At 40.9% G+C, this 19,566-nt stretch overlaps 1 pseudogene; it reads right to left on the reverse strand.

The window, feature by feature from the left end:
• Positions 1 to 6,559: 6,559 nt before the first annotated feature.
• LOC134739019 (uncharacterized) lies at positions 6,560 to 10,088 on the reverse strand (annotated as a pseudogene).
• Between the last annotated feature and the right edge of the window lie 9,478 nt (positions 10,089 to 19,566).

The following is a 19,566-nucleotide window of genomic DNA, read 5'->3' on the forward strand; positions in this document are numbered from 1 at the left end:
GCACAAGGGTTGAACTAGTTTACAGTCCCACCAACAGTGTAAAAGTGTTCCTATTTCTCCACATCCTCTCCAGCACCTGTTGTTTCCTGACTTTTTAATGATTGCCATTCTAACTGGTGTGAGATGGTATCTCATTTTGGTTTTGACTTGCATTTCTCTGATGGCCAGTGATGGTGAGCATTTTTTCATGTGTTTTTTGGCTGCATAAATGTCTTCTTTTGAGAAGTGTCTGTTCATGTCCTTCACCCACTTTTTGATGGGGTTGTTTGTTTTTTTCTTGTAAATTTGTTTGAGTTCATTGTAGATTCTGGATATTAGCCCTTTCTCAGATGAGTAAGTTGCAAAAATTTTCTCCCATTTTGTAGGTTGCCTGTTCACTCTGGTGGTAGTTTCTTTTGCTGTGCAGAAGCTATTTTTTTTTTTTTTTTTTTTTTTTTTTGGATTTTTGGTTTTTATCATCTGTAATATAATTTATTTAATTGTAAGTGTATATAATTTAGTTTTTTTAATGATTGCTGTTTAACAACAAGCTCACCAAATTTCTGGAAAATTGACAATCAGTTCTCATGAGCTTGTCCAAGTTGGCCCCAGCACACTACTCCACCCATACTGTACATCTTTGCTACTAAATGTGTGATCTGTTGACCAGCAACATCAATAACATCTGGGAGCTTTTTAGAAATGCAGAACCTCAGGGCTTACCCTAGAGTTATAGAATCAGCATCTGCATGTTAACAAGATTCCTAGATGATTTGAATGCTTGAGACACAGTATTTTAAAGTGCTGTGTAGCAGTTGATAAAAAAAAAAAAAGGAGGTCAGTCTTTAGGAATTGTTACAGAAAAGAATTCCAAATATACTGCTGAGTGAAAAAAAAGCAAAGTTTCCTTTGCTGTGCAGAAGCTCTTTAGTTTAATTAGATCCCATTTGTCAATTCTGGCTTTTGTTGCCATTGCTTTTGGTGTTTTAGACATGAAGTCCTTGCCCATGCCTATGTCCTGAATGGTAATGCCTAGGTTTTCTTCTAGGGTTTTTATGGTTTTAGGTCTAACATTTAAGTCTTCAATCCATCTTGAATTAATTTTTGTATAAGGTGTAAAGAAGGGATCCACTTTCAGCTTTCTACATATGGCTAGCCAGTTTTCCCAGCACCATTTATTAAATAGAGGATCCTTTCCCCATTGCTTGTTTTTCTCAGGTTTGTCAAAGATTAGATAGTTGTAGATGTGTGGCGTTATTTCTGAGGGCTCTGTTCTGTTCCATTGATCTATATCTCTGTTTTGGTACTAGTACCATGCTGTTTTGGTTACTGTAGCCTTGTAATATAGTTTGAAGTCAGGTAGTGTGATGCCTCTAGCTTTGTTCTTTTGGCTTAGGATTGACTTGGCGATGCGGGCTCTTTTTTGGTTCCATATGAACTTTAAAGTAGTTTTTTCCAATTCGGTGAAGAAAGTCATTGGTAGCTTGATGGGGATGGCATTGAATCTATAAATTACCTTGGGCAGTATGACCATTTTCATGATATTGATTCTTCCTACCCATGAGCATGGAATGTTCTTCCATTTGTTTGTATCCTCTTTTATTTCCTTGAGCAGTGGTTTGTAGTTCTCCTTGAAGAGGTCCTTCACGTCCCTTGTAAGTTGGATTCCTAGGTATTTTATTCTCTTTGAAGCAATTGTGAATGGGAGTTCACTCATGATTTGGCTCTCTGTTTGTCTGTTATTGGTGTATAAGAATGCTTGTGATTTTTGTACATTGATTTTGTATTCTGAGACTTTGCTGCAGTTGCTTATCAGCTTAAGGAGATTTTGGGCTGAGACAGTGGGGTTTTCTAGATATACAATCATGTCATCTGCAAACAGGGACAATTTGACTTCCTCTTTTCCTAATTGAATACCCTTTATTTCCTTCTCCTGCCTAATTGCCCTGGCCAGAACTTCCAACACTATGTTGAATAGGAGTGGTGAGAGAGGGTATCCCTTTCTTGTGCCAGTTTTCAAAGGGAATGCTTCCAGTTTTTGCCCATTCAATATGATATTGGCTGTGGGTTTGTCATATATAGCTCTTATTATTTTGAAATACATCCCATCAATACCTAATTTATTGAGAGTTTTTAGCATGAAGGGTTATTGAATTTTGTCAAAGGCCTTTTCTGCATCTATTGAGATAATCATGTGGTTTTTCTCTTTGGTTCTGTTTATATGCCGGATTACATTTATTGATTTGTGTTTATTGAACCAGCCTTGCATCCCAGGGATGAAGTCCACTTGATCATGGTGGATAAGCTTTTTGATGTGCTGCTGGATTCGGTTTGCCAGTATTTTATTGAGGATTTTTGCATCAATGTTCATCAAGGATATTGGTCTAAAATTCTCTTTTTTGGTTGTCTCTCTGCCTGGCTTTGGTATCAGGATGATGCTGGCCTCATAAAATGAGTTAGGGAGGATTCCCTCTTTTTCTATTGATTGGAATAGTTTCAGAAGGAATGGTACCAGCTCTTCCTTGTACCTCTGCTAGAATTTGGCTGTGAATCCATCTGGTCCTGGACTCTTTTTGGTTGGTAAGCTATTGATTATTGCCACAATTTCAGAGCCTGTTATTGGTCTGTTCAGAGAGTCAACTTCTTCCTGGTTTAGTCTTGGGAGGGTGTACGTGTCGAGGAATTTATCCATTTCTTCTAGATTTTCTAGTTTATTTGCTTAGAGGTGTTTGTAGTATTGTCTGATGGTAGTTTGTATTTCTGTGGGATTGGTGGTGATATCCCCTTTATCATTTTTTATTGCATCTATTTGATTCTTCTCTCTTTTCTTCTTTATTAGTCTTGCTAGTGGTCTATCAATTTTGTTGATCCTTTCAAAAAACCAGCTCCTGGATTCATTAATTTTTTGAAGGGTTTTTTGTGTCTCTATTTCCTTCAGTTCTGCTCTGATCTTAGTTATTTCTTGCCTTCTGCTAGGTTTTGAATGTGTTTGCTCTTGCTTTTCTAGTTCTTTTAATTGTGATATTAGGGTGTCGATTTTGGATCTTTCCTGCTCTCTCTTGTGGGCATTTAGTGCTATAAATTTCCCTCTACACACTGCTTTGAATGTGTCCCAGAGATTCTGGTACGTTGTGTCTTGGTTCTCGTTGGTTTCAAAAAACATCTTTATTTCTGCCTTCATTTGGTTAGGTACCCAGTAGTCATTCAGGAGCAGGTTGTTCAGTTTCCATGTAGTTGAGTGGTTTTGAGTGAGTTTCTTAATCCTGAGTTCTAGTTTGATTGCACTGTGGTCTGAGAGACAGTTTGTTGTAATTTCTGATCTTTTACATTTGCTGAGGAGAGCTTTACTTCCAACTATGTGGTCAATGTTTGAATAGGTGTGGTGTGGTGCTGAAAAAAATGTATATTCTGTTGATTTGGGGTGGAGAGTTCTGTAGATGACTATTAGGTCCGCTTGGTGCAGAGCTGAGTTCAATTTCTGGGTATCCTTGTTAACTTTCTGTCTCGTTGATCTGTCTAATGTTGACAGTGGGGTGTTACAGTCTCCCATTATTATTGTGTGGGAGTCTAAGTGTCTTTGTAGGTCACTCAGGACTTGCTTTATGAATCTGGGTGCTCCTGTATTGGGTGCATATATATTTAGGATAGTTAGCTCTTCTTGTTGAATTGATCCCTTTACCATTATGTAATGGCCTTCTTTGTCTCTTTTGATCTTTGTTGGTTTAAAGTCTGTTTTATCCGAGACTAGGATTGCAACCTCTGCCTTTTTTTGTTTTCTGTTTGCTTGGTAGATCTTCCTCCATCCCTTTATTTTGAACCTATGTGTGTCTCTGCATGTGAGATGGGTTTCCTGAATACAGCACACTGATGGGTCTTGACTCTTTATCCAATTTGCCAGTCTGTGTCTTTTAATTGGAGCATTTAGTCCATTTATATTTAAGGTTAATAGTGTTATGTGTGAATTTGAATCTGTCATTATGATGTTAGCTGGTTATTTTGCTCGTTAGTTGATGCTTTCTTCCTAGCCTCGATGGTCTTTACAATTTGGCTTGATTTTGCAGTGGCTGGTACTGGTTGTTCCTTTCCATGTTTAGTGCTTCCTTCAGGAGCTCTTTTAGGGCAGGCCTGGTGGTGACAAAAACTCTCAGCATTTGCTTGTCTGTAAAGGATTTTATTTCTCCTTCACTTATGAAGCTTAGTTTGGCAGGATATGAAATTCTGGGTTGAAAATTCTTTTCTTTAAGAATGTTGAATATTGGCCCTGACTCTCTTCTGGCTTGTAGGGTTTCTGCCGAGACATCCGCTGTTAGTCTGATGGGCTTCCCTTTTTGGGTAACCCAGCCTTTCTCTCTGGCTGCCCTTAACATTTTTTCCTTCATTTCAGCTTTGGTGAATCTGACAATTATGTGTCTTGGAGTTGCTCTTCTCGAGGATTTTTTATTTTTTTTAGATTAGTACTTAGAATATGTCATCTCACTCCTTCCTGGCCTGTATGATTTCTGTTAAAAAGTCTGTTAACAGAATAATTTGAGTTTTTTTTCTATTATATTTGCTTTTTTTCCTTGTTCTTTTAGGATTCTCTTTTTCCTTGAACTTTGAGAAATTGATTATGTCTTAGGGTTGTCTTATTTGGTTCTAACCTGTTTTGTGTTCTCTGATCTTTCTGTACTTGGATATTTATCTCTTTCTCAAGTTTTAAAAAGTATCCTGTTATTATATCTTTGAATAAGCTTTCCACTCCTTGTTCTTGCTCAATGCCCTCTTGAACACCAATAATTCCTAGATTTGGTCTTTTGAGATAATTTTCTATATCTTGTAGGGTATATTTGTCTTTTTTCATTTTTTTCTACTCTGATTCTGTATTTTCAAATAACCTGTCTTCAAGCTCACTGATTCTTTCCTTTGCTTCATCTATTCTGCTGTTGAGAGCCCTTTATGAATTTTTCAGTTGAGCAAATTTATTTTTGACTTTCAAGATTTCTGTTTGATTTTATTATTTTAATCTCTTTATTAAATTTCTATGATACATTCCTGAATTGCTTTTCTGTGCTATCTTGGAGATTACTGAACTTTTTAATAAAACTATTTTAAATTCTTGATCAGAAAGTTTACATATCACCGTCTCATTAGAGTCAGTCTGGTACTTGGCTTTGTCAATTTGAGGAGATGATGATTGCTACTGTTTCTTATTTGCTACCGTTTCTTGTGGATGTACAGCTATGCCTTTGCATTGAAGGATTCGTTGTTTATTCCAATCGTTTCTGTCTGGGTTATTTAGTTTTTTATTACATACATTTTCTTAGAGTTTTTTTGTAATTTGCCTTTTTTTTTTAGGCGAAATTTCACTCTTGTTGCCCAGGCTGGAGTGCGTTGGCAGGATCTCAACTCACTGTAATCTCTGCCTTCTGGGTTCAAGTGATTCTTTTGCCTCAGCTTCCTGAGTAACTGGGATTACAGATGCCCACCACCAAGCCTGGCTCTTTTTTTGTTTTGTTTTGTTTTGTTTTTTTAGTAGAGATGAGGTTTCACCATGTTGGCCAGGCTGGTCTTGAACTCCTGACCTCAGGTGATCCACCCACCTTGGCCTCCCAAAGTGCTGGATCACAGGCATGAGCCACCACACCTGGCAGATGCTGCCTTATTTTTAGCAGTATATGGTGACTTTAGCCAAGGTTTTCTTTTCTTCTAGTAAGGAATCAATGGTACTTAATCTGAATGGGTGAGATCCCAAAGGAAATATTCTGACAGTGTGGAATGTCTGGCTAGGGATTTGTGTCCAGGGGATCTGTATTAGTCAAGTTTCCCTAGAGGGACAGAACTAACAGGATATATATATATATATATACATATAATATATTATATTATATGTATATATATAAAATATGGGAATTTAATACAGATTAACTTACATGATCACAAAGTCCCACAATAGGCTGTCTGCAAGCTTGAGGGGCAAAGAGAGCCAGTCCAAGTCTCAAAACTGGAGAACTTGGAGTCCCATGCTTGAGGGCAGGAAGGATGCAGCACGGGAGAAAGATGTAGGCTGGGAGTCTTGGCCAGTCTCGCTTTTTCATGTTTTTCTGCCTGCTTTATATGCACTGGTAGCTGATTAATTTGTGCCCACCAGATTAAGGGTGGGTCTGCCTTCCCCAGCCCACTGACTCAAATGTTAATCTCCTTTGGCAACACCCTCACAGACACATCCAGGAACAATACTCTGCATTCTTCAATCCAATCAAGTTGACACTCAGTATTAACCATCACATATCCACACCTTGTCAACTTGAACCCATACACATCTCCTGAGATTATACATAATCTTCAAATAAAGACAATAATAAGGTCATAAGTATCCCTAACTTAATATAACTATTCTTCATACAACCAGAAATGCACCAATCAATCCCCAACCCAAATACTACTACATAAAGTTAACAATACATAAATGCTGATATAAAGTCAATAAATCTGATGTCACATGATAAAGAAAAAGGAAATAAAATGAAGATATTTTCTTAGTACAAGTATATACATGCACAAACATGTTTTTAATAAAAGAAGGAGGAAATACTCATGACAGTTACTGTCCTCGTTTCTGCAGCTGGTCACGTGGAGCTCGTATTGATGACTACCTTCTTCTATTACACACTCTGTATTCCCTTTGCCTTCAGCAAGCACCTCAGCAGGTCATGGTTTTTTTTTTTTTCCTGGTAGAGTAACCCAAACCTTCATTCCTGAGAGGTCTGGACCATTTGTAGTCCTGCCTGGATTGGGCGGTTGTAGTTTCTCATTGACCTTAATCACAGGGCAGGGTAATACTAAGAGACGGGATAATGGATCTCCTGTATTCCATGCGTACCCTTCCTTACCTCCATTATGGGGTAATAGACTGGTTTCATCTTGATAGTCTGGGTCAATCTTCCTGCCAATACTCTTAAGTCCCTTCTTAGCCTGTTGACTTAAAGGTAGGAGGAGCCCAGTGACCAGGTAGAAATCTGAACTTCCAGTTTAATGAAATTGTTGTTGTGTCTCCTGGTGGCAGCATTCTTCCCTCTGGAACTAAGACCTCTAGGCAAGCAGAGCATAATGTTGTGGGAACAGGAAGCAAAAATTTTGCTAGTGGATCGCTAGGGGTGTTGGCAAGTGGTGCCATTTCCACTTCCACCACTTGATTCCTGAACTCGTGAATCCTGGCTATGGGAGAAAGAGTGCCATATATTGGACACTGATTCAGAGCATACACAGCCTTCTGGAGAACTGTGTTTCAGCCCTGAAAAGTATTGTCACCTAGTGGGCGTTGTAATTGTGACTTCAAAAGGCCATTCCACCATTCTATCAATCCAGCTGCTTCAAGATGACGGGGAACATGGTAAGACCAGTGAATTCCATGAGCATGAACCCACTGCTGCACTTCTTTAGCCGTAAGTGCTTTGGTCAGAGGCAATGCTGTGTGGAATACCATGACTGTGGATAAGGCATTCCATGAGTCCATGGATGGTAGTCTTGGCAGAAGCATTGTGTGCAGGATAGGTAAACTCATATCCCTACTAAGTCTCTATTCCAGTGAGGAGAAATCTCTGCCCTTTCCATGATGGAAGAGGTTTAATGTAATCAACCTGCCACCGGGTAGCTGGCTGACCACCCCGAGGAATGGTGCCATATTGAAGGCTCAGTGTAGATCTCTGCTGCTGGCAAACTGGGCACTCAGCAGTGACCGTAGCCAGGTCATCCTTGATGAGTGGTAGTCCATGCTGCTGAGCCCATGCGTAACCTCCAACCCTGCCACCATGGCCACTTTGTTCATGGGCCTATTGGGCTATGACAGAGGTGGCTTGGGAAAGAGGCTGGGTGGTGTCCACAGAACAGGTTATCCTGTCCACTTGATTATTAAAATCCTCCTCTGCTGAGGTCACCCGTTGGTGAGCATTCACATGGGATACAAATATCTTCACAGTTTTTGACCATTCAGAGAGATCCATTCACATACCTCTTCCTCAAAGTTCTTTGTCACCAATTTTCCAATCATGCTTCTTCCAAGTCCCTGACCATCCAGCCAAACCATTGGCTACAGCCCATGAATCAGTATATAATTGCACATCTGGCCATTTCTCCTTCCATGCAAAGTGCACAACCAGGTACACTGCTCGAAGATCTGTCCACTGGGAAGATTTCCCTTCACCGCTGTCCTTCAGGGATGTCCTAGAAAGGGACTGTAGTGCTGCAGCTGTCCATTTTCGAGTGGTGCCTGCTTATCGTGCAGAACCATCTGTGAACCAGGCCCTAGTTGTCTCTTCCTCTGTCAACTGATCATAGAGAATTCCCAATGAGGCCATCGGTGCAGGCTGGGCAAGAGAAAGCAGGGTGGCAGGAATGAAGACCATGGGCATTTGAGCCACTTCCTCATGTAACTTACTTGTGCCTTCAGGACCTGCTCGAGCCTGATCACATATATACCACCTTTATTTGATGATGGAATGCTGCTGTGTGTGACCCACTTTATGACTAGATGGGTCAGAAAGCACCCCATTCATGATAGGCAATTCAGGTCACATGGCAACTTGATGACCCAGAGTCAAACGTTCAGTTTCTACCAAAGCCCAGTAACAGACCAAGAGCTGTCTCTCAAAAGGAGAATAGTTATCTGCAGAAGATGGCAGGGCCTTGCTCCAAAATCATAGAGGACTCCACTGTGATTCACCTTTGCAGACCTGCCAAAGGCTCCAAACAGCATTCCATTCCTACCTGCCACTGACACCTTAAGCACCATTGGATCTGCTGGGTCATATGGCCCAATTGCCAGAACAGCTTCCACAGCAGTCTGGACTTGTTGCAGAGCCTTCTCCTGTTATGGACCCCACTCAAAACTGGCAGCCTTTCAGGTCACTTGATAAATGGGCTGGAGTAGCACACCCAAATGAGGAATGTGTTGCCTCCAAAATCCAAATAGGCCCACTAGGTGTTGTACCTCTTTCTTGGTTGTAGGAGGGGCCAAATGCAGCAGCTTATTCTTTACCTTAGAAGAAATATCTCGACAGGCCCCACACCACTGGGCCCATAGAAATTTTACTGAGGTAGAAGTTCTCTGAATTTTAGTCGGATTTATTTCCCATCCCCTGGCATTCAAATGTCTCACCAATAAGTCCAGTGTGTTTACTACTGCTTGCTCACTGGATCCAGTCAGCATAATGTCATCAATGTAATGAACCAGTGTGATATCTTGCAGAAGCTAAAAGTGATCAAGGTCTCTCTGATAAAATTATGACACAAAGCATACCCCTGAGGTAGGACAGTAAAGGTATATTGCTGGCCTTGCCAGCTGAAGGAAAATTGCTTCTGGTGGGCCTTATGGACAGGAATGGAGAAAAACATATTTGCCAAGTCAATAGCTGCATACCAGGTACCAGGACATGTGTTAATTTGCTCAAGCAATGAAACCACATCTGGTAAAACAGCTGCAATTGGAGTCACCACTTGGTTAAACTTATGATAATCCATTGTCATTCCCCAAGATCAATTTGTCTTTCTCACAGGCAAGATGAGAGAGTTGAATGGGGATGTGGTAGGAATCACCACTTCTGTGTCTTTCAAGTCTTTGATGTGGCATGAATCTCTGTAATCCCTCCAGGGATGTGATACTGATTTTGATTTACTATTTTTCTAGGTAGAGGCAGCTCTAATTGCTTCCATTTGGCCTTTCCTACCATGATAGCCCTTACCCTGCCAGTCACAGAGCCAATGTGGGGATTCTGCCAGCTGCTAAGTAGGTCTATGCCAATTATGCATTCTGGCACTGGGGAAATGACCACAGGATGAATCTGGGGACCCACTGGACCCACTGTAAGTCAGATCTGAGCTAAAACTCCATTAATTACCTGACCTCCATAAGCCCCTACTTTAACTGGAGGGCCACAATGATGTTTTGAGTCCCCTAGATTCAACATCAGCTCAGAGCCAGTGTCCAGTAGTCCCCAAAATGTCTGATCATTTCCCTTTCCCCAATGCAGTTACCCTGGTGAAAGGCTGGAGGTCTCCTTGGGGGAGGAAGGGAGAAAGATTCACTGCATAAATTGTCAAAAATGTAGTGGGTCCTTCCTCAAGGGGACCCAGCCTCCCCTTCATTCAAGTGGTTCTGGGTCTGTAAACTGGGTCAAGTCTGGAAATTGATTTAGGGGCTGCTATTCTCTGTTTTTATACTTCAAATTAGTCTTTTGTCCATCTGACCTAAAAGTTTTCTCCTTGTATAAATTAAGTAGGAATACAGTAGGCTTCCTATCAGTTTCACTTCTAGGAACACCATGATTAATTAGCCAATGCCAGAGATCTACATGAGTCAGACTATTCTGATTGCTGCTTTGTCTCTGCTGTCCATTACGGTAGCTATGGCCACCTTGCCTTTGATGGTTGAGTGCTGCCGCTTGGCCCCCACCACCTTGGGATCCAATTATTCCCGTTGTATTTAAATTTTGTAGTTGAGTGACTGTGGTCCCCACTGTTAAATCAGACATACAGAGAAGAGCAATTACAGGGCTCTTCAAAGATGCAGGTGCTGCCCTCACAAATCTATTTCACAAGGCATTGGTCAAGGGTATATCTTCTGGACCCTTTCAGCCGGGATGAGTAGGTCTAAAGTGACTAATCCACTCCACCATCCCAATCTCCCTAAGCCTTTGGATCCTTTCCTTTATATTTAACAGAGGGAGATCAGGCATTTCCAGCTCACTCACAGTGGGCCATCTTTTAATTTTATCTCAGCTAACCAAGTAAATGAGCTATTTGAACCTTTTTTAACTCCCTGAGCTGCAACATTAAATGGCTCAGTATCTGCTTCTGAAGCCAGGAGACAGAATCATTGATTTCATCATTTTCTTTCATCACTTTGTCCACTAAACTTAGGAGCAACCAACCAGCTTCATTATGTTCCTTGGTTCTCCACATATGGTCAAAGATATGTACAGAATCACTAAACTCCTTGCCTCTCATGAGCGATGAATCAGGAGTGTCAAATGCATTTATTTTGCATAACTTTCTAAGCAGTTCATACCAATGACTGTCAGTGTTCTTCATACTATTAAAAGTAGAGTCCTTAGCATTTTGGGGTCTAATCACATTGAGCAGCCAACTCCAGAAACCCAAAAACCAATGAAAGAACTCCATCTGTATTATTCTGTTCCACTAGAACCACTCCTGGTAACAAAATCTGTATAAGTCAGGGTTCCCTAGAAGGGCAGAACTAATAGGATATATAGCCTATTAATTTATTAAGTATTAACTTACGTGATCACAAGGTCCCACAGTATGCTGTCTGCAAGCTTGAGGAGCAAGGAGAACCAGTCTGAGTCTAAAAGCTGGAGAATTTTAGTTCGATGTTTAAGGGCAGGAAGCATGCAACACACAAGAAAGATGTAGGCTGGGAAGCTAGGCCGGTCTCACTTTTTCACTTTTTTCTGCCTTCTTTATATTGGCTTGCAGTTGATTAGATTGTGCCCACCAGATTAAGGGTGGGTCTGCCTTCCCCAGCCCACTGACTAAAATATTAATCTCCTTTGGCAACACCCTCACAGACCTCACAGACACACCCAGGAAGAATTCTTGCATCTTTCAATCTAATCAAGTTGACACTCAGTATTAACCATCACAGGATCTATTGTTCGAATTTCCTACAGCATGGTGCTATGGAACAGCTACTCTAATTTGGTGTTTCTTTTGGCTCAGTTACAGAGCAGAGTTTTCAGGGCTAGAGATTGTAGTTACACCTCTTTCCTTTGTTTCTAGCTGTCCTCAGGGATGTTTCTCCCTTCAGTCCTGATGTTTCCTATGGGTTGAGGCAAACACAGATCTCCTGCCAGGGAACCCAAGATAACAGGGAATCAGGTTGTCCACCTCAACCTCACTTTTTCCAGTGCAGAAACTATGAGTTGGGGGAAAATTTTCTGTGTGCTTGGTGTGTTACATTATGTAGCTAGTCAGACATGAGCAGAGCAGCAGAGGGCTCCACTGCACTCCTCCACATACACCAGGAATGTCATGCGACTACGAGGTGATAGTCAGGTGGTTGTTAACTGTATCTCTAAAATAATTGGTAACGGTCAGTGCCAGGGAAAGGAAGTCTCCCAATAAACAAAAACACCTGAAACTGGTGATCGATCAGCAACTTCCTGATAAGATCTCAGGAGTTGGGTGAGTTCACACATGTTCTCTAAGAGGCAAAATGGTGGAGTTTGACTGGTATATTACCTCCAAGGGACATTCAGCTGGTAAGGGATGAATGCCCAATGTGAGCATGCATACAACTCCAGTAAACACTCTGTGCATCCGCCTCTCCTTAGTGCTGGAAGGCCACAGTACAGTGGACATCCCATCTCAAGGGAAGAATCAGGAGAGAAGGAACATAAGACTCTGGAAGTATGCTAGTGCATAAAACCCCAAGTCAAAAGGTCAAACCGTGGACTTGTCTTTCAAGTCACTTGCTTGGCCCTCTTTCAAGTGTACATCCCTTCCTTTTATTCCTGCTCTAAAGCTTTATTGTAAACTTTCACTGCTGCTCTAAAATTTGCCTCGGTCTCTCCTTCTGTCTTATGCCCCTCAGTTAAATTCTTTCCTCTGAGAAGGCAAGAATTGAGGTTGTTGCAGACCCATACAGATTCACTGCCGGTAACATATTTAGGTGTCATGTGACTTGGATAACCTCCACTGCTAACATACTTTGATGCTGTGTGACTCAGATACATTCCCTAGTGGTAACAGATTATTCCTCACCTTCTTTGGCTGCAGGCATTCAAACCCTGTTTATGGTTTTCTTCTCCTTTTCTCTCTGCTGCTTACTAATCAAACCCCTGAACAAGTCCTCTCGGCCATAAGTGACTCAGGTCTCCCTGGATGGTCTCTCAGCTCACCCTGATGGGTGGCTTCCAGGGGTGGGAAGGACCTTGGGGGTCCACACCGAGTAGAACTGCGGCACTAATGACCCTCCTGGACAGGAGGTTTGTGAGAGTGGTAAGGCTAAATCCTAAAACCATGCAATGTTTGGGGTTTCCTCTGCTTTTTCAACTAAAATGGGCTCTTTCCCAAGAACCTGCACTGCCTATTTTCCTGTTTTCTCTGTGTGTGTTCAGAAATGGCCTTGTGCACCCACTTTAAGTGCCACATGACTTCTTAAGCACACACTCCCTGTTATTTGTGTATCTGTGGCTTTTACTGCATTTGTGCAGCAGCAAAGGCATGGGCTCCCTTGTGATATTCCTAAGATTTATACTTGTTCTTACTCTACCAGCTCCGATGACCTCTAACTCTTTTCCAGTCGGCTGGCACATTGCTGGGGCAGACACTAATTGGAACCCCGGCTCTGTCAGCTTCTTATGACTTACCATACGCTTTTCATTCCTGTTATGACCCAGGGCCAAGTTTTCTGGTGGCTCTTGAAGCAGTTTGTCCACCGGCTTAGGGCCTCACTCTGGCCTTTTAAGGATTCCACCTACTTTTGAGTCATCACCCCTTTGAAAGGAAGAAAAATTATTTCCTTGCCATTTGTGAGTTCTTACTCCAAGCCCCATTTCTCCAGAGGTTACTACTTTATGTCCAGAGGACAAATAAAACTTGCCCACTCAAATCTAAGGGCTACTGTTTTTGCAAGCATTTGAAGGCTTTCCATGACTATTACTCTTGCTTCCTCCCACTTTCTCCTTTAGCCTCCATTTCTCTCATTCTATGCCCTTCTCAAAATGCATCAAGACCTTCAAGGTCATATTCAAAGGGAGATAGAAAGGAAGTCCATTCCCCTGTGTTAGTTAGCTGAAAAATAGGCTTCTTGTCTACTTAAAGAACATGGTAAATGGAAATCTGAGAAAAGAGATAATCATTTTGTTACTTGAGTGCTTCAAGTGAAAGTTACCATAAGGTCATGGAGACAAGGATGTAGGCTGGCCCAAGGCCACAGGCACGAGAGATCCATAGGACAGAGATGAAGTGTGGTCCCAGGCTAACAGATACCATTAGAACAGAGATGAAAGATTAGGGTATATAGTAAGACCAGTTCATTCTGGAACCCCAAAGATGAACAGGGGGCCCACTGTTCACTCCAGTGTCCCCTTTGTTCTCAAGTGGGTAATTGTGATGAGATGGGACCAAGGGTGCAGGGTAAGAATGGTTCATTCTAATATTCTAAGGATGATGAAGGGTGTCCCATTAAGGATAATAGTAAGGTAGAGGAAAAATCTTCTTTTTCCTTTTTTATTTTTTCTCTTCCATTATTTCTTCACAGATCAGTAACCATGTCTACATACCACAGGACATGCCCCTCGGATGCGTCCCCCAAAACTGGGAAAAGTTTGATATCCCCAAACCTTAAAACAACAACAACAACAACAAAAAACTAATTTTCATTTTTAATACTGTTTGGCTTAAAAAGGAACAGGGAGAAATTTACAAGTCAGCCTTGGAACCCAGTACCCCTGAGCAGGAAGTCCTCAAATAAGCCTTTTAAGTCTTTTATAACTGAGAGTAGAATAAAGAGGACAGGACTAAGAAAAAGAAGAAACACATCAAAAGGAGGCGGACTCAACTATTGGCTGCTCTGCAAGTCCACCAGCTTCTTCCAGGTTTCCCTAAGGACACTCCTTCAAATAAGTGCCATTGGTGCAGGACGCCAGGCCACTGGAAGGCAAACTGCCCCTTTGGGACAAATGGGAAAAAGCCTCATGTGGTGTGCCATCTCTGCCACAAGCTTAGCCACTAGAACAGGACTGCCCTGAGGGCTGATGGACCCCAGGACAGAATTCCTTCCCCTGATAACTTTGAGCAGAAGGAGCTCTCTGCTCCAGCTGGCTCTCAAATCAGATATTGTCACCAACAAAATAAAGCTGAGGGCAACTCTGGAGGTGGCAAGTAAAATTATAATTTTCCCTTTTGGGTTCAAGAGCTGCCTACTCTGTGCTAATCTCCTTCTCTGAACAATTCTCCTTCAAATCTTGTTGGGCAATCAAACAAATGGCATCCCCTCCCTGCAATAGAAAAGATTCACACCCCTTTATATGACTTGAGTGACAAATTAACATTCTCTTACTAGTCTCTGGTAATATCTAAATACCCCAGACATCTTTGGGGCAAAAATATGCTTTCCAAGTGATATGGTTTGGCCCTGTCCCCACCCAAACCTCATCTTGAATTGTAGCTCCCATAATTCCCATGTGTTGTGAGAGGGACCTGCTGGAAGGTAACTGAATCATAGGGGTGGATCTTTCCCATGCTGTTATCATGATAGTGAATAAGTCTCATGAGATCTGATGATTTTATAAAGGAGACTTTCTCTGCACATGACTTCTTGTCTGCCACCATGAAAAACATGACTTTTCTCTTCCTTTGCCTTCTGCCATGATTGTGAGGCCTCCCCTGACACACACTAAGCTGTGAGTCAATTACACCTCTTTCCTTTATAAATTACCCAGTCTCAGGTATGTCTTTATTAGCATCATGAGAACACATTAATACAGTAAACTGGTACTGGTAAAATGGGGTGCTGCTGTAAATATACTCAAAAATGTGGAAGCAACTTTAGAACTGTGTAACATAGAGAAGTTGGAACAGTTTGGAGGGCTCAGAAGATGACAGAAAAATGTGGGAAAGTTTAGGACTTCCTAGAGACTTGGAGGGCTCAGAAGACAGAAAGACGTGGGAAACTTTGGAACTTCCTAGAGACTTGCTGAATGGCTTTGACCAAAATGTTGATAGTGATATGGACAATGAAGTCCAGGCTGAGGTGGGCTCAGATAGAGTTAAGAAACTTGCTAAGAACTGGAACAAAGGTGACTGTTACTATGTTTTAGCAAAGAGACTGGCAGGATTTTGCTCCTGTCCTAGAGATCTGTGGAACTTTATACTTGAGAGAGTTGATTTAGGATATCTGGGGGAGGAAATTTCTAAATGGCAAAGTGTTCAAGAGGTAGTAGAGCATAAAAGTTTGAAAAAATTGCAGCCTGACAACACAGTAGAAAAGAAAACACATTTTCTGGGACAAAATTTAAGCCTGCTGCAGAAATTTGCATAAGTAACAAGTAGCCGAATGTTAATAACCAAGGGAATGGGGAAAATGTCTCCAGGGCATGTTAGAGACCTTCACAGAAGCCCCTCCCATCAGTCTGCTGGTTTTATGAACAGGAGTTCCCCTGCACAGGCTCTCCTGCCTGTTGCCATGTAAGATGTGACTTTGCTCCTCCTTTGTCTTTTGCCTTGATTGTGAGGCCTTCTCAGGTCCAGAGGCCCAGGAGGAAAAAGTGGTTTTCTGAGGCAGACTCAGTGCTCCCTTGCTGTGTGCAGTCTAGGGAATTGGTGCCCTGCATCCTAGCCCCTCCAGTCATGACTATTGGCTAAAAGGGGCCAAGGTACAGCTTAAGCCATAGCTTCAGAGGGTGCAAGCCCCAAGTCTTGGCAGCTTCCATGTGGTATTGAGCCTGTGGGTACACGGAAGTCAAGAATTAAGGTTTGGGAACCTCTGCCTAGATTTCAGAGGATGTATGGAAATGCCTGGATGTCCAGGCAGAAGTTTGCTTCAGGGGCAGGGCCCTCATGGAGAGCATCTGCTAGGTGCAGTGCAGAAGAAAAATCAGGTTGTGAGCCCCCACACAGAGCCCCCAGTGGGGCACTGCCTAGTGGAGCTGTGTGAAGAGGGCTACCATCCTCCAGACCCCAGTATGGTAGATCTACTAATAGCCTGCATCATGCACCAGAAAAAGCCACTGACACTCAATGCCAGTCATGAAAACAGCCAGAGTACAGCCCCCATCCTCTGAGATCCAGGCAGAACCATAAAACCCTGAACCATAAAAACAAAAACAAAATAATGAAGTTTTCCTCTCTTTTTGTTTTATGTCCTTAGGAGCTTGACCTTGTAACCATGTTCAGAAACTTTGTCTTGGTCATCTCCACCATCTGGAGGACAGGATTTTTGGAATTTGTGTCATAGTTAGCTCACAAAATTACCTTCAGCAAGTTAAAAGCCATTTCAAGCTCAAAATTCACTGTTCTAGGCTCCTTCTGGGAAGAGAAATGGAAACTACCCAATGCTACAGTTTAGTAGCTAAGGCTTTGTCTTTTTCCAATGGCAGCATGGGTTCAGAGTTAAATTCCTGGCTTAGGGAATGAGTGCTTTCTGCTTGATATCTGTGTGACCTTTGCCATTTATTGATTCTCTGCTCCTCCATGAACAATATCTGACTTTCCTTCTTAAATTTTTCTTTCTCTAAGCTACCTTTGGAGATTCTAGATCTTGTAAAAACTGCTAGCCACCTTATTGAAAATACCCTGTACACTTGTGGTTAAATCATAACCTTAGTACACTTGTGGTTAAATCATAACCTTGATTTCACCTGTGAGGTTACTTTTTGTAAAGTTTAAAAGCCAGAAATATTGGATGTATGGCCTACCTAAAGTAGGGTAATAAGATTTTTAAAAGAATTTATTTAAAAGAGTGCTATGATTAAAATTCAACTTAATTAAAAGCAGATATCTAAACCATGCATATATTTAAAAGGTCTTTATATATTTTTTCTCTTCTTGGATTGTGTTTTTCTGTAGTAAAGGGTTTTTTTTCTTCTCAATCAGCTGAATTGTTTTTCTCCATTTGTCTTCTTGCCACTCTTGATGCACAAATGAAAGGGTCTAAGATAATTTCTAACAGCCTGGGACATCTTGGGAAAAACTGAGAAAGTGAGACAAACCTCATTTTGGGAAAAACTTCTGTTTTCCTCAGAAAGCCACAGGAATTGAAAGCAGATACATTTCTCTCAAAATCTAAGGCTCTGTTCTATTTTGCATTGCATTATCTGATGTTTATGACTTTTGTGGCTATCAGAAATTACTTCACGTTATGAGAGTGCTTTAGTGTATAATCACTATAAGCACTATAGGTAGGAAATATACTTTTAGGGATGACTATTGGCAGTTAAGGTGGGATATGCATCTCTTTGCACGTTTGGATCAGAGATGCATGCTCTTGCCCACATAGAAGATATGGAGATCTCCCCACTCCCCACTGAGAGGTAAGACTCCCATGGGAGATGGACTGATTCCTTCCTTATATGGAATCCAGGATCTGGTATAAAAATGGGACCCTTAATTTTCAGGGATCTGTTTTGCCTTCCAGATGTGCCTGCCTGCTTATTAGGCCCTAGAACCTGCATGCTTTTCTGGCCCTGTTCCTCAAAGGGCTCCACCCTGTAGCCAGTAATCCAAATAAGAAACTTAAAATTAACAAATGAAAAATCTTACAAATACTGAATCTTCTGCCTCTCTGTGTATTTATATGTGTTGTGTGTGTGATGGTTATATATGAGAGAGCTCTGAATGATTGAATAATAAGTGCTTAAATCAAATATTTTTCAGAAAAATAAAAAGTGTAATGTATTTTGTTTCATGTTACTTAAGTAATCTTTAATAAATAAAGACAGTTTTAAAGATTATTGGTAAAATAAAAAATCTTCAGAAATTTAAACATTTGGTCTAAATTAGGCAGGTAAGACATCTGGTTTGCTAAATGCTTTAAGGTCATAATCTGCTTCTGTGACTATTGAAAATTGTTCAACTTATCTGTTTGGGAACCATTTGATTCTGGGTAATGCCTGGGCACATGTGGAGTTATCCATTCCCTCTGGCTACACAGGAAAGGGTCATACCTCATCTGCACTTCTGTCTAGTGTCCCAGGCTTTATACTTAATAATTAAAATAACTTACTTGCCAGGTTTTTCACCAAAAATAAAAGTTGCTAAGAGTTAACATTGTAACATGTAGTTGAGAGTACTGAAGAAACAGTTTTACGCACAAGGTGTGTTGGAAAGTAAAATGCGTTTTTAGTAAAAGATTATAAGAAGGCATGAAAATGTGGATTTTTTTGCCTAGATTAAAGGGTTAAGGCTTGTTTTAAGTTAGGAAAGATCTCAAGGTTTGCACAAGTTGTGAAAGGTTTGTAAAAAATTAACCTTGTAAAAGAAATTCTGTGTGTGAACATATTGGCTAAAGTTAAAAGGGTATTATTCAGTTTTTCAGTAAATTGAATATTAGACTAAAACTATGACAGGTTTTTCTTAGATAATTTTTCTGCTTTTTAACAAAAACATCGTAAAGGGTTATGAAAGGCTTATGAGAAGCTTAACTTATGGTCAGACTGAATAAAAGTGTATAGATTTCTCTATGAGGTTTTATTAAGAAATGGGTTTGACATCAATAGTACACTAATGCAAAGGTAATATCTGGGTTTCTTTCAGCTGTATTTGTATAAATGTATTATTGGTATGTGTCCTAAAGTTATGCAAAACTCCTATAATTCTGATATGACTTAGTATATGTTATCAGTAATAATTATAATTGTTATATAAGATTATTGTGTGCCACAGAAGTAACAAATTTCCTTGTCAATTGTGTCTTTGACTGTGGCTGCCCTTAGATATTTTGTTATCCACAGACAATTGTTTTGTTTTAATTTTATAATCAGCTGTAGGCTTAAATGCAGGTTTCTGATAACTTTGGAGATTGTGACATTAAAATAGAAAAAGAGCTTTCAGGACTATCATGGAGAGCTAAAATGTTCATGAATATCAATC

Source organism: Pongo pygmaeus, chromosome X (genome assembly GCF_028885625.2).
Source record: "Pongo pygmaeus isolate AG05252 chromosome X, NHGRI_mPonPyg2-v2.0_pri, whole genome shotgun sequence".
Lineage (NCBI taxonomy): Eukaryota > Metazoa > Chordata > Mammalia > Primates > Hominidae > Pongo > Pongo pygmaeus.